The sequence below is a fragment of the Mustela nivalis genome, assembly GCF_964662115.1.
Source record: "Mustela nivalis genome assembly, chromosome: 9".
NCBI classification, from domain to species: domain Eukaryota; kingdom Metazoa; phylum Chordata; class Mammalia; order Carnivora; family Mustelidae; genus Mustela; species Mustela nivalis.
Genome location: NC_139028.1, coordinates 29,012,448 through 29,027,188, shown reverse-complemented (window position 1 = coordinate 29,027,188; position 14,741 = coordinate 29,012,448). Strand labels below are relative to the sequence as shown.

General features: G+C 48.6%; 1 protein-coding gene across 5 annotated transcripts in view; it reads left to right on the top strand.

The window, feature by feature from the left end:
* Window positions 1-14,741, top strand: part of KIRREL3 (kirre like nephrin family adhesion molecule 3) — a 546,897-nt gene that overhangs the window by 460,287 nt on the left and 71,869 nt on the right. The window lies entirely within an intron of this gene.

Genomic DNA, 14,741 nt, shown 5'->3' with positions numbered 1-14,741 from the left:
CACACACACACACACACACATGCAGATTGCATCCTCTTCCCACTGGCAGGAACCCCAGGGTTGACAAACACCTCTACAGCCCCAGGGCTGGAGCGCTAACTGCCTGAAAATTTGAGAAGCAAGGAATTGGAGGACCTCCATCAGGGAGGAAATGGAAGGCAAGGTTTTGATCAATTAATATTTCCTGAACACCTACTAGGTGCCCAGCACTGAGCTCGACAAGTAAGGTTCATGGGTCAGCGAAAGGGAACACCAGCCCTGCCTTGGTGAGCCTGCGTCCTGGCAGAGAGAGCCGGTCAATCCATAGTAAACAGGTTAAACAAATGAATGGTGAGGGTCAGAAGTGGATGGTAATGACCCCTGGGGACACAGAAAAAGAAGAGGAGGGTGTGGGGGACAGGAAGTAGGCAGGGGAAGATGGCGGGTAGCGGGTTAATTATTAAAAGGGGTGTTTTCCCAGTCTTCCTCCCATTCCCCTTATCTTCCTGGCCCGTTCTAATATTAACTCTGCTGTCTTGTGGCTCCCATTGGAAACAAAGCTTTCTAAATCAACATGAATTATTTAATGATGGAGACTAAGTCAATTCAAATAAAGAGGGCGTCTTTAAAATGATGTCAAGCTCCAGACACTGAGGAGGCAAACACAGAGAGGGTCCGGAAGGGTCCCTGAGTTTTCAGAGCCATGATACCCGCCCCCGCATCTCTCCACCAGAGCAGCTGAGGGGCCGGGGTTCCCTAAATGCCCGGGGCTGGCAGCAGCCCCCAATTTCTGACCTGCTCATCTTCTGTGTAGGTGGGTCCAGAGAGCGATGGTGAACAACTTCAGTCACCCAGCAAGGGAAGGCAGAGCTGAATCACAGCCCAAGAGCATGGGCTTCTCCAGCTCTTCCAGAACCCGGTGGCAAGAAACCCAGCCACAGTCTCCCTGTCAGTAAGGGACAGACCGAGCTGTTCTTCAGGGGTGAAGAGGCCCCCCCCACAGAACAAAGCCCAAGTCCCCCCCTCCCTTTTAATTCATCTCCTTTCCCTCCAGCCCCTGCTCTGGCACCCCTTTGCTCCAGCTTGCAGTTCCTTCCCATGCCCACACTTAATGTGCCTTCGCACCTGTGTGTTGCTGCCTGGAAGGTCCTTCCCTCCTTTCTTCCCTTGGCCGACTCTTGCTCCCCTGTCAGGAACCATCTTGGACATCACCTCCTCCAGGAAGCCTTCCCTGAATGCCACATGGCCTGGCTTTCCCATTCTGGGCTCCCTTAGCCCTCCGTCTGCACCTCGGCCACAACACTCAACTCACGATCTTGAGAGTAACCGTTTCCCTGTCTGTCTCCCCCAGTGGGTCTCTCGCCGTCCTGCCCAGGACAGCCTGCGGGCACGTACTGGGTACTCAGGAATGCTCATATAGAACTGTAGCAACCGGGCTTGGGGCAAACAAGAGGGAGTCCCCCCCTCGGTGCGGGGGACGGTGCCTGGCAGACAGTGAGCCCCACGGCTGTGTCATATTGTGCGTGTTGTGTTTTGTCGAGTCACGTTGTGTTGTGTTTAGAGGGGCAACGCGGCTTCAGGGTAACAGCCCAGACTCTGAAAGCCAGACGGCCTATCCTGGAAATCTAGCTGTGTCACTTTATCTGTGCTGTGACCTTGGACGAGTCGCCTGCCCGCTGTGCCCGGGTTTCTTCATATGTAAAATGGGGTAATAGTCCTCCCTGCCCTCTTAGGGTTGTAGAGAGGATTTAACAGGATAATTGATGTAAGACATTGCTCAAAACAGCGCCCGGTAAGAGGCAAGCCACAGAAGAGCCTGCCGTTATTATCATACTCATGGTGGTGGTTACTATTATTTTTGCCATGCTAAGAAGCACCAACAAGCAGCCCTTCCTTCCTGGGGGGGCCAGGCTCTGGGCCCTGAAGAAGCTTTGCCATCCAGCATGCAAGGCAGAAAGACACGAATCCTGTGGGCCTCTCCTGGGCTCGCACACCTGGGAAGACAAGCAGAATTGATTTCCTTATCTCCTTATTAAGAGTGTTTTGCCTGGGCCCCGGCCTGGTCTTAGGTGCTGTATCTCATTTGTGCTGTGTGTCTGCTTCCTGCCACATTCATTACCCTGCAATCACCCCCAAATAGGGGCAGCAAACAAGCCAGAGAGGGGAGAGAGGAGCAAAGGCAGCATCCTTATCTCCTGAAGTTCCAGATGGGAGCCGGGGTCGGAGCTATTATCCCCCTCAGCCCAGCCCCCGAGCCCCTGCCCCTGCCACCAGCTCCTTCCCACTCCCTTCCTGCCACTCTGCCCTTACTGGGGGCCCAGGGACAGAAGCAGAGTCTCCTCCTCCATGTCTCTTGGGGCACCACGTGCCCCTCTTGGTTTAATTTGCTTTCTGTGCTTACCTGCTTGGGCAGGTTATAAGGTGAGCGTGGTCTGAGGGCATTGAATTACCTTAAGGTGATCAATAGTGCCTATCTTCTAAATTACATTATAATATAATATAATATAATATAATAATATTTATTTTAATTAACTTATTTATTATATTATATAATGATGTTAATATTATTAATGATATTAATTATATTAATATACTAATAAAGTATTATTATATGATTATATTTATATTATTATATTATATTGAGGGTAGTTAGTCATATGACCTCCCTGAGTAGCTGCCCAGATCTGTAGTCGGTGGCATGTGGAGGTTGGGCAGGGCAGGAGGCAGTGATGGAGGGTCTCTCTGGAGGTTCCTGTAGCCACTGGGTCACGTACATTGACTTCAGAGCTGGGCCCTCCCTCCTGCTGCCCCCCCCCCACAGTCTCCCTGATTCTCTAATCTTCCATGGAAAGGAATGCTGCCCCCCTTTCCCGCCACCACCAGCCTGACTCCCCATCTACCTGTTCTTCATTTCAACCTCAGTGTCAGAACAAATTGCAAGGCCCCAAAGGGCTTGGGGGGGTCCATCAGGGATGGAGGCAAATTCAGTGCTTCCCTTTCCATCTGTGTGTAGGGGGGAGGGCAGGCAGGAAGTGGGGAGACCTGATGCCAGAGACACCCATGCCTGCCTTACCCTGCCCAGACCCAGCCAATGAGAAGAGAGATAATCAGCCTATTTAAATGGTCTTGCTGGAGAGGCCCAACACTCTGCCTTGGATCGGAGGCAGCGTCCCCAGTGGCCAACCCACAGCCAGGCCCTCCTCACCACCTTCCAGCATCTCTTGCTTTCAACAGCAGCACAAGGGAAGGCAGGGAGGTTCTTTAGGAGCCCACTGGGTCTGCTGCACAGGCAAGGCACTCCGCCTCCAGCTCCCCACCCCCACCACCCCGTACGGAGTTCTGCTGACCCCTCAGGGTCCCCATCACTACATGTCTGAGGCTCCCCAAACAGCCCCACGGCCCCGAAGGATGCCACCATCATACCCAGAGCACTGCCACGCCTCCGGTCTAAGCAGGACAAGGGCCTCCACCTGGAGGTTGGAAGACACACATCATTGTCCCAGGTCTTGCACTGACATGACAGGCCTGGGTCTTTGCCCTTGAGACCTGGGATAGTGATGCATAACCATCTCTGGACCCTCTGTCTCTCTCTGTCTGATAAAATCAGGAGCGGGGAAGAGGAAGTCCAAGTCCGCGCCTCAGTCTGGCTGTGATTTGCCTTCATTTGATGGTAGTTTGGGGGTCGGGTCTGAGGGGCACTGTTCCCATTGTTCCCTGGCTCTGAGGAGCAAGGATAATATGTTCTTCCACTGCTTTAACCAAGTGTGACCCTGGGAGACGCTGAGCAGCCTTCACTGCTCAGCAAAGGGGAGCGTGAGCTAGACTGTGGAGGGCTACAAGAGGACCTTGATCTCCTGGCATCGGCCATTTGCCACGGAACCAGCAGCTGCCTGAGAGGGGAGAGCCACCTTCCTGTAACTTCCCGGCTGCAGCTGCCCTCAGGGGGGCCCTCACCTACTCTGCCATGAGGGGGCTACTTCCTCTGCCTTGGGCATGGCTCCTGCATGTCCCCACATGCCCGAAAAAGCACAGGCAAGAGCTGGCTTGTGTCCGGGGGCCTTGCAGGAGTCCTGTCAGGAAACCCAGCTGGCCACATACGAGGCTTCCTGTTCGTGCATCAATCGTAGACACACACAGATGCCTCACCTCAAGGACAAATGCACGGGTGTGCATGCACACACACACACACTCAATTCTAAGCATGGCCGAATCATAGTGGAAAGACACAGGGACCCTCGGTCAAGAGAATCTGTCACTGTTGGGAAATGGACAAATATCTTAGTAACTCAACAAAAGCTCTGACCGTCCCCTCCTGGTCAGGCCCAGAAATGAACAGAGCAGGTGGGGCGTGAGAGACCCAGCGCGAGACCCCGCTTTTCTACTGATTCCCCATAATGAGAAACCAAGTGCAGGGAGGAAGGGTCACAGCGACCCAGAGGGAGGGCCAGGGCCAGCGGGGTCCCACCCGGGAAGGAATCACCTCTCTCACGACTCCAGCCTCTGGGGCACCATGGGTGTCCCACCCAGGACGGTGGCCCAAGCCAGCCCAGGGGGAGGCCAGACCTGCTGAGCTGGGCAGGGAGACTCCAGGGGTAAAAATAGCTCGCCACTTCTCCGCTTCAACCTCAGCCCGGGCCTGAGACGAGGGTTTCATGGCAAATTATGGATTTAAAACTAGCAATGAATCTCCATTACAGCATGAAATGAGAAAGGAAAGCACCACCAAATGAAAGCCTTCCCCCGGCAGCCGGCAGCCGGTGGGACAGTGGAGGGGTGGAGTTTCAGCAGGGAGTTTCCAGATGAAGTCACTTGCCCAAAGCACACCCACAGGAGCGGTGGCAGAAAGAGGGTCCCAGGAGAGGGGGCGGAGGCCGGAGCCCCCGAGGAGACCCCTGCTGTCCCAGGTCAGCGGAGGACACCTACGTGGCAGGGGTGTCACTTCTCTCCAGAGCAAAGATGCACGGCTATCTCAGGAGGGGGAACAGCCAGAGCTCTGTTAGTTTGGGGCTATGTTGGGGTGCGACCCAGCTGGGAGGTCTGGCCAGAGAGGGGCATTTTGGGAACCCTGGCCCACTGCCTGGTAGTCCTCCCCTTAAGATAATGGACCATCAGGATACAGGTCTCCTTCCAGCCCCAGGGAATTCCAGGAGCCCCTTTTGAACCATCCCAGGGCCCCCAGCATCAGGGAGGGGCCTGCACAAGGAACCGAAAGCTTCCTGACAGCCCCCCCACACCCTGTTTCCCAGATAGGCCTGGGGAGCCAGGGTCTCTGGACACACAGCATCGGTTTTCCATCCCATTAAGTCTCAATATCAGAGGAATGCCCGCTGCTTGTTTCCCCCTCACTCCAAGCCTCGGCATGTTCTGTCCCGTCAGAGGGGGTTTTCCTAAGTGGGAGTGTGCTAAGCGCCCAGAAGCCCGTGCAGGTGCTTCCGTTTTACCAAAGTACCTGAGTGTCACATTTTCACAAGTCAATCAGGTGTTTGTAAATGTTTATGGAAAGGAGGAACTTTCCATGTGTAAATATGTCAGGAACCGTGTTAGCGGCTGAAGAATCACCCGGTGCCTGCCAGGAACACTATAGCAGCCTCGGGGGGAAAGCAAGAAGCAGAGGGGCAAGCCCATGGCCACACAGCCATCCCGCTGGAAGAGCTGCACCTCCCAGACACACCGCTTCCTCCCTGTTCTGCTCACTCCCCGTCTCTCTACACACAGAGATGGACACACACTTGTTCCCTAGGATGATGGAAAGAACTCATCTTGCAAATGGCTAGGAGATGAGAGGGGAGGGGAGGGGATGAAAGGAAATAGACTAGAGCCTGCACAATACATGGGAAGGAAAACGCATCTTCTCTGACTGGGAAAGTTGGGCTCTAACAAAGGGTCACCTGGGAAGACCCTGGCTCTCTTCCAGCCCTGGCCCCAAATACCAAGTTGGCATGGGCAATGGTTCTCCTGAAGACTGAAACCTAACCTTGATTTAGAGAATCAGAACTGGAGGGAATCCACCAAGCAAGGCTTCTTCACTTCATTTTTTCAGCATGGATCTGGGCATCTTCCATGTGTCAGATACTGTTCTAGGCACCAGAAATATACATCAGCGTGTGGCCGATAGATTATGAACAGAGTAAAATCTCCTGCCTTCGTGGAACATATTTTCCTGCAGAGGGAATTCGACAGTAAACAATAAACATTGCAAGAAAGTTATAGTCTTTTAGAAGGCGGTAAGTGCTCTCAAAGTAGAGCAGAGTATAAGGAGTTGAGTTTCTTAAGAGAGGACAAGTTGAGCAGTCAGGGGGGACCTCCCAGAGGAAGTTAACTTTTTTTCATCTTTCCATTTATTTTTTAATAAATGAGAGAGAGGAGGGAAGCAGGCTCCCTGTGGAGCAGAGAGCCCAATGCAGGACTCGGTCCCAGGACCCTGAGATCATGACCCAAGCTAAAGGCAGAGGCTTAACCCACTGAGCCACCCAGGTGCCCTTTTAACAGGTTTCTTTTTTTTTTTTTTTTTTTTTAAGATTTTATTTATTTATTTGTCAGAGATAGTGAGCACAGGCAGACAGAGTGGCAGGCAGAGGCAGAAGGAGAAGCAGGTTCCCTGCTGAGCAAGGAGCCTGATGTGGGACTCGATCCCAGGACGCTGGGATCATGACCTGAGCTGAACGCAGCTGCTTAACCAACTGAGCCACCCAAGTGTTCCAACAGCTTTCTTGAGGTATAATTTACATACCATTAAGTTCAACCATTTTAAGTGTATAGCTCAATGATTTTTAGTAAATGAATGGAGTTGGGTGGCCATCACCACAATATTAATATTAGGCCATTTCCATCACCCTAAAAAGATCACTTGTTGATCTCCGTTCCACCCTCAGTCCTAGGAACCACTGATCCTCCTTCTGTCTCTATGGACTTGCTTTTTCTGGACATTTCATGTAAATAGATCCATACAATATGTGGTCTTCTCATCTGGCCCCTTTCACTCAGCATAGTACTTTTGAGATTGGCTTATGTGGTTGCATGTACCCATAGTTCATTTCTTTCTGTTGCCTTTTATTGATAAATACTTTGTTTATCCATTGATAACTTGATGGACATTTGGATGGTTCCAGTTTTCAGGCTATCGTGAATAGTGCTACTAAGAACATTCATATACAAGTCTATGTGTGGGTATATGTTTTCATTTTTCTGGGAGGGGGGAAAGAGAGCAGGGGAAGGGACAGAGAGAGAGAATCTTTAAGCGGATTCCCTGCTGAGCACAGCCCCAATGGGGGGCTCAATTTCACGACCCTGAGATCATAACCTGAGCCAAAATCAAGTCGGCCACATAACTGAGCCACCCAGGTGCTCTGTTTTCATTTTTCATGGGTCAGCTCCTAGGAGTAGAGCAACTAGCTTATGCCTAACTTTTTAAGTGTCAAACTCTTTTCCAAAATGGCTGCATCATTTATTCCATTCTGACCAACAATTTATGAGCATTCCAGTTTCTGTATATCCTCATCAACACCCGTTACCATTTAGCTCCTCTATTATGGTAATTTTGGAAAGTTTCAAGTGGTATCCCATCGTGCTTTTGATTCCCTTCTCTTTTTTTTTAATTTTTTAAAGATTTTATTTATTATTTGACAGAGAGAGAGAGATCACAAGTAGGCAGAGAAGCAGGCAGAGAGAGAGGGGGAAGCAGGCTCCCCACTGAGCATAGAGCCTGATCCGGGGCTCGATCCCAGGACCCTGAGTTCATGACCTGAGCCGAAGGCAGAAGCTTAACCCACTGAGCCACCCAGGTGCCCCTTGATTTCCTTCTAATGACTCTCAATGTTGAGCATCATGTGATATGATCAATTGATGTTATCAATTTCTTTAATATTTATTTATTTATTTATTTATTTATTTATTTATTTATTTTAGAGAGGGAGAGAGAGCACATGCATGAGTGGGAGAGGGACAGAGGGAGAGAGAGAATTTTAAGCAGACTCCATGCCCAGTGAGCCCAGCTCATGATCTCAGGGTTGTGAGATTGAACCTCGAATCTGGCTCCATCCTCAGAGGGGAGTCTGCTTAAGACCCTTTCTCCCTCTGACCCTCCTCCTGGGCTCACTTTCTCTCAATCTCTCAAATAAATACATCTTTTATATTATATCTACGAACTTTGTTTAACCCAAGGGCACAAATATTTACTCCTATATTTTCTTCTACAAGTTCTAGAGTTTTGGCTCTGAGATTTAGTCTGTGACTCATTTTGCGTTAATTTCTCTATAATTTGTGAAATAAGGACTTAAATTCATCATTTTTGCATTCAGCTATCCAGTTGTCCCAGCATCATTTGATGAAAAAGCCTGTCATTTCCTCCTCTGAAGTGCCTTAACGTCTTTGTCAAGTAGCAACTGACCAAAAATGTAAGGGTTTATTTCCAGGCTCTCAGTTCATTGGCCTATGAGATTCTTCTTTATGCCAGTACTATGGTGGCTTAATTACTATAGTTTTCTAGCAAGTTTTGAAATCAGGAAAAGCAACTCCAATTTTATTCTTTTTCAAAATGGTTTTAGCTAATTTAGCTCTCTTGCATTTCCATATAAATCCTAGGATCAGCTGATCAAAATGGTTGCTGAAATTTTGATAGGAATTGTGTTGAAGCTATAGACCAAATTGAGGAGAACTGTCATCTTCACAATACTGAGCCCTCTAATCCATGAACATGTGACGTCTCTCCATTTGTTTAGATCATTAATTTTTGTAGTTTTTAGCTCATGTCTTGTCCTTGTATTCAGTTCATTCCCTAGCATTTTATTCTTTGTGATGCTGCTGTAAATAAAATGATTTTCTTAATTTACTTTCCAGATAATCTGTTGCTAGTACACAGAAAAACAATTGACATTTGTGTATGGGTCTTGGATCCTATAACCTTGCTGTAACCACGTTTTTAGATTTTAATGGTTTTTGTGAATTCCTTAAGATTTTCTGCATATAGGATTATCTTGTCTGAGAATAAAGATAGTTTTACTTTTTTGCCAATCTGATGCCTTTTTTCCCTTGTTTTGCCTAGAACTTCCAGCATGAAGTTGAATAAAAGTGATGAGAAAAATATCCCGGATTTACTTCCAGTCTCTTTCATCATAAAATATGTGATCTGTAAATTTTACATGGATGCACTATATCAAGTTGAGGAAGTTTCCATCTGTTCCTGCTTTGTTAAAAGCTTTCACCATGAATGATAGTGGGTTTTATGAAATGCTCTTACCACATCTCTTGTGATGATCATGTGGTTTTTGCTCTTTATTCTATTAATGTGGTATATTACATTAATTGATTTTCAGATATCAAACCAACCTTGCATTCTCAGGATAAATTTCAGTCATGGTGTATAATCTTTTTCATATGATACTGGCTTCAGTTTGCTCATTTTTGTTGAGGTCTTTTCATCTATAGTCATGATGAACAGTGGTCTGTGGTTCTCTTTTCTTGTGATCTCTTTGTCTGGGTTTAACATCAAGACAATGCTGGTCTTGTAGAATGAATTGGGAAGTGTTCCTTCCTCTTCTATATTCTGGAACATTTTGTGAAGGATTGATATTATCTCTTCTTTACATATTTGATAAGATTTATCATTTATTTACTTGATATAGCTCTACTCGGGTTTTCCATTTTGGGGGTGGCTTTTTTTTTTAAGATTTTATTTATTCACACAAGAACGAGAGAGAGTGTGTGCATGCAAGAGCAGTTGGGGGGATGCAGATGGAGAGGGATAAACAGACTCTCCACTGGGCAGGGAACCCCAACATGATGCTCGATCCCAGAACCCTGAGATAATGACCTGAACCAAAGGCAGACACTTAAATGACTGAGCCACCCAGGTGTCCCTAGAAGTTAGCTTTTTAAACAAAGACTTGAAGAGGTGAATGTGTTGGCTGTGAATCTTGAAATAAAATCCCTACATTACCTGAAAAAGCAGTCATTGAAGGGTTCTAAATAGAGGAGTGGATGATCCAAATTCCATTTTTTAAAAAAGATTTTTATGTATTTATTTGACACAGAGAGAGAGAGAGAGTGAGAGACAGAACACAAGCAAGGGGAGTGAGAGAGGGGGAAGCAGGCTTCCCACTGAGCAGAGAGCCCAAAGTGGGCTCCTGGGATCCTGGGATCACGGCCTGAGCTGAAGGTAGACAGTTAACAACCGAGCCACCCAGACACCCCTCCAAGTTCCTTTTTTAAAAGGATCACCGCGACTGCTGAATTGAGTACAAACTACAAGAGGGCGGGAGAAGGAGATCTGTTAAGTGACTCTTGCAGTGATCCAGGTGAAAGGTGAGGGGACTCTGACCAGGATGGTGGCAGTGGAGGTAGTGGACTGCAGGTGGGAGAAAAAGAGAGGAGTCCAGCACAATGCCAAGGTTTTGGGGGTGGTGCCTTTCATCCCTATAAACTTGGATGCAAAGACCTGAATGTAGATATGCATTTCTGGGGTGCTGTTTCACATTCTCATAGGAGTCAATCAGGACTCTCCCCAAAGTTTAATAACTAATATAGACCAACCTATTTATGTTTAGGAGACTATGGCCCAGAAGGGTTGAGCTACTTCCCCAAGACCGCTCAGCTAGCTAGCAGTGAAGCTTAGACAATCCCAGGTGCTTTTTCCACTGTCTTGGGAGCTTTCGTAGGAGCATGTGTGATCGGACCCCTCCCCCCAAGTCTAATGGGACCCACTCTCCACTGCCTAGGAGCACCTAGGGGAGACGGCCCCTCCTCGACTTCCAGCTTCTAGGCTGCACCTGCCTCCCAGACCAGGGTGGCCCTCCTTGTGCCCACGCCTGCCTTCACTCCTACCTGTCTCCTTTTCCCGTTGCCCTTGGCCCATCTGGGGTCCACAGGCTCTGAAACCTCCCCGGGCAGATCTGGGAGAGAGCCTGTCTGCCATCCACAGCTCCCTTGTCCCACAGAGTGGCAGAAGAGCAGCAGCTTATGTGTGGAAGAGAATGAGAGCCCTTGGCTTTTATCTGTGCTGAATCTTATCTATGGAGGTTCAGGTACCAAGAATGAGAGAGAAAAATAATTAAGGGAAAGGCAGGTGAAATGTTGACTTTATTATTACTTAAATGCTGCAAAGCTTTTAGTTCTTGTTTTTATACCAGTGACACCCAGTGAGGGGGGACATCATCTTGGCCCGCTATCTGAGCCACACACCCGCTCACACCACTTCCTGGCCGCCTATAAATCACATTCAACGGCTTCCATTGGCAAGACAGAGGAAATAATTAAGGCGAAGGTGGCTGAAATGTTGATGTTATTACTGTAAAGCAACAGCCTCTTTAGTTTCTACACCAACGAAATGCAACCAAGGGAAATCAGTTTTCACGATTACCTTTCGGAAATGCAAATCCAAGAGCCTGAACCCAGGCTCGGAGGAGGAGGGGGCACCAAACCAGGAAACATTTCCAGGTCTGTGGCAGTCTCTTGGGGGCTTTTAAGCCCACAATTTACCTTTTGACTGCATCCTATTTTCTCTCAAATCCTTTATTTCCCACTTATTTATTGACTAGAGACACAGTACCAAAAGGAAAAAGAGAGAGAGAGAGAGATTCTCCAACTGCTGGTCTTAAAAAATCCATCGCAGGAAATGGTTCTCTGGAGGGAGGATTTCAGCACTGGCTGTGAACCGGTGCTCAATTGAATCTCTTTACTCCAAGGTGTGTCCACCTGGAGGGATGGCTTCTTTGGAACGCCACTAGACAGACGACCTGCCCCATCTTATCCTGCCCCAACCAGGGCGGGGGGGGGCGGTGGCAGTGGCTGAGGGAGCTATGGGCAGCATTCCCAGGACAGACCCCTGGGCCTTGCACACACGTGACACATCTGGGACTCTGCCTTCCCTGTAGACACATTTTCCAACAAAGTGTGTCAACCGCAAACCCTATGCAAGGAGTAGCATGGGCTTTGCCAAGGAATGAGGAACTATCAAGTGGACAGAGGCTGCAGGGATCCCTGAGCCCAGGTTTGCGAGAGGCAGCTGGCAATGGGCAGGCCACATAGGCACACAGACACGTCTGCTTCGCTCCCAGAGTATCTTTAGAGGTTTCTAAATCCGTTGCCAGCATGTAAGATTCTGAAGGGTTTTGTATTAAAAATTCACATTTCTGGCTTCTGTTGCAAAGATCTGGCAGTATCAAGGCCATTTGCCTGCTGGGCAACAGCAATGGAGGGGCGGCTCCCCTGAGCGCAGTGCAGCTCCCCGGTCCCCGCTTGCCGTTGCTCATCTCCACCACTCGCTGCATCCACCTGACACTGAAATCCCCTGGCCTCATTGAGCCCCATCGTAGACTCCCAGCATGCACCTCCCACCTGGCCTGAAGCAGGACGAGGAGGGGGGAAGGCAGAAGGCCAGCAGCACCCTGTCGTCCCAGCCAAGTTAGCAAAGGCAGGCTTGCAGGAGGGTTTTAGGTGAGCTTTGGAGCATGAGTGGAATTTGAACAAATTAATCAGTTTGTCATAGATGAATGGACAGTGTGTTCCTTCCCGGCTAACAGTGGCTCTAAGGTGACACGAGCCCAGAACTGGTGACCAAGCTCTCTCCTGCCACTCACCGCCTGGTATGAAAATGCTCCTTACGGAGCATGGCATTTAAACGGGACCCGTGACAGGAGGCAGCGGGAGGATCCGCTCAGCAGGCAGTGAATTAAGTAACATTAGGCTCTCATTTCCCGATGTGGTGGGGGAGGGGCGTGTCCTTTATTAATCTAGTATTTTAGTTAATAGAGAGTTATCAGATCGACATGCTACCCACATCAGCCCTGAAATAATATAAGAATGCATTAAAAATAGATCCCATTTTCCTACTGGAACCAGTAGGAGTCTCTGGCAGAACTTGTGGCCAGCCTCATTTGACACAAAATAGCCTTTGGTTCTAGGCTCTTCGTGCTGCCCCGTGTGCTGAGGTCTCCCACTGGAGACTCTAGACCTGCTGTCTGATGCAGCAGCTGCCGGCCACAGGTGGCTACTTGATTTTAATTTCGAGTTAATTAAGATAAAATAAAACTAAAAATATAGCTCTCCAATCACACTAACCTCACTTCCAGCGCTCAATCGCCACATGTGGGTTCGGGAAAGCTGATTTAAACAGGACGCAGGCATTCCTGGATCCTCTCACCAAATTCCATCTCATCATCCTCCAGCAACCCAACAGCACCCAATGTAGAGGCAGGTTCAAAGGCCCGGACCTAGAAATGTCAAGGTCAGCTTCCCGGAAGCACTAGCATTAATATCATAATGCGGTCTCTGAGTGGAAGCTTCCCAGCTCCTTTATTCAGCAAATCTTTATTAAATTTCTACTCTCTGTAAAAGTGTCAGAGACAAAGGGGAGACGCAGAAATAGTAAACCATCCTCTGTACCTTCAAGGAGTTTATAGCCACAGGACAGAGAAAACACTTAAGCCACTTACTGTCATATGAGGCAGAATGAAAACAGTGTTTGAATATGTAAGCAAAATACAGAGAAAGTGTTCGTTTCAGTGGAGGAGATCTGGGAAGGCTTCACAAGAGAAGTGGATTCTGAAATCTTCCTGGATAGAATCAGTAGGATTTTAGTAGAAGGAGGATGAAAAAATAATCATCATAATAACACAAGTGAAAGCACAGAGACATCCAAAACAGCACACTCTGAATGGAGAGCCAGGGTTCAGGGATGACTGGAGTGGATGAGGAAGGAATGGAGTGGGTGAGAAGTGTAAGGGGAGGCGCTCCATAAAAAAGGGACTTGAGCCATGCCATAGAGTTTGAACCTTGGTTATAAGCAGTGGAAACCATTGTAGGCGTTTGACGAAGTTCATCTCCTGACCTGATGCCCCCTGAAAAAGAACCATATAGCATATGGGGCATGGGTCTGAAGGCAGGAAAGTGCCCGTGTGTTAGATCCTGGTTAACAGAAGGTAGGACAACCAGGAGTTTGCCGAAGCACTTGCTAGAGACAAGAAAGGGCAAATGCTGGGGCAGGGGTGCTGTAGTGGGGATGGAGAGTCCCTCCCCCCAATTTTTGTTAGCCTGAGGACTCCTGCGGAATACCTTGAATGCCATTCAACTCAACAGTGATTCTAGCAGCAAATATCGCATGGTGACTAAGCATATTATTCTTGAATAATCCAGAAGTTTCCCTGTCTTGGGGTCCTGAGCCATTTTTATCATTGGTATTTGCTGAAGGCCCACGGCGGGCGGCTCAGCTGGGGAAGGTACCACCACCAGAGACGCAGGTGGCCCCTGGAGCCCGGTGAGTGCTTGAGTGCCTGCTTCGCCCCCACAGACCCACCCACCTCCTGTGCCTTAGCCATGCCCATACTCACTAGCAGGTCAGAGGATGAAAATCACGGGTGCAAGGTCACCGGCTCCCCATGAACCCCTTCCCCCTGTGTCTGTGGCACTCAGTGTGCCCCGGAGACTATTAGCACCTCTCTGGGAATATTTAACTGAAAACAATTTCTAGTTGGAATCTGTTATAATTACTAATTAGATCTGATTATAATTATCTCTCGCTGCCATCCCTTACCTTGACACACAGGATATAGCACAAGGCCTGGCGACAATTAGCTGTGAGTCTTTCCTGATACACTAGCTGATTAAGAACACAATTGCAGGGTCGGGGGGAAGAGCCTGGCTTATTAAGGGAGGCTGCTGTTTACCAAGGAATGTTGTGATCAAATTAGATTAAAATTAATGAGGGGGAAACTCGGAATGCAGAAATGTGCATTTTATCCCTCAACTATCTCCTTTTTGTCTCAGCTGAT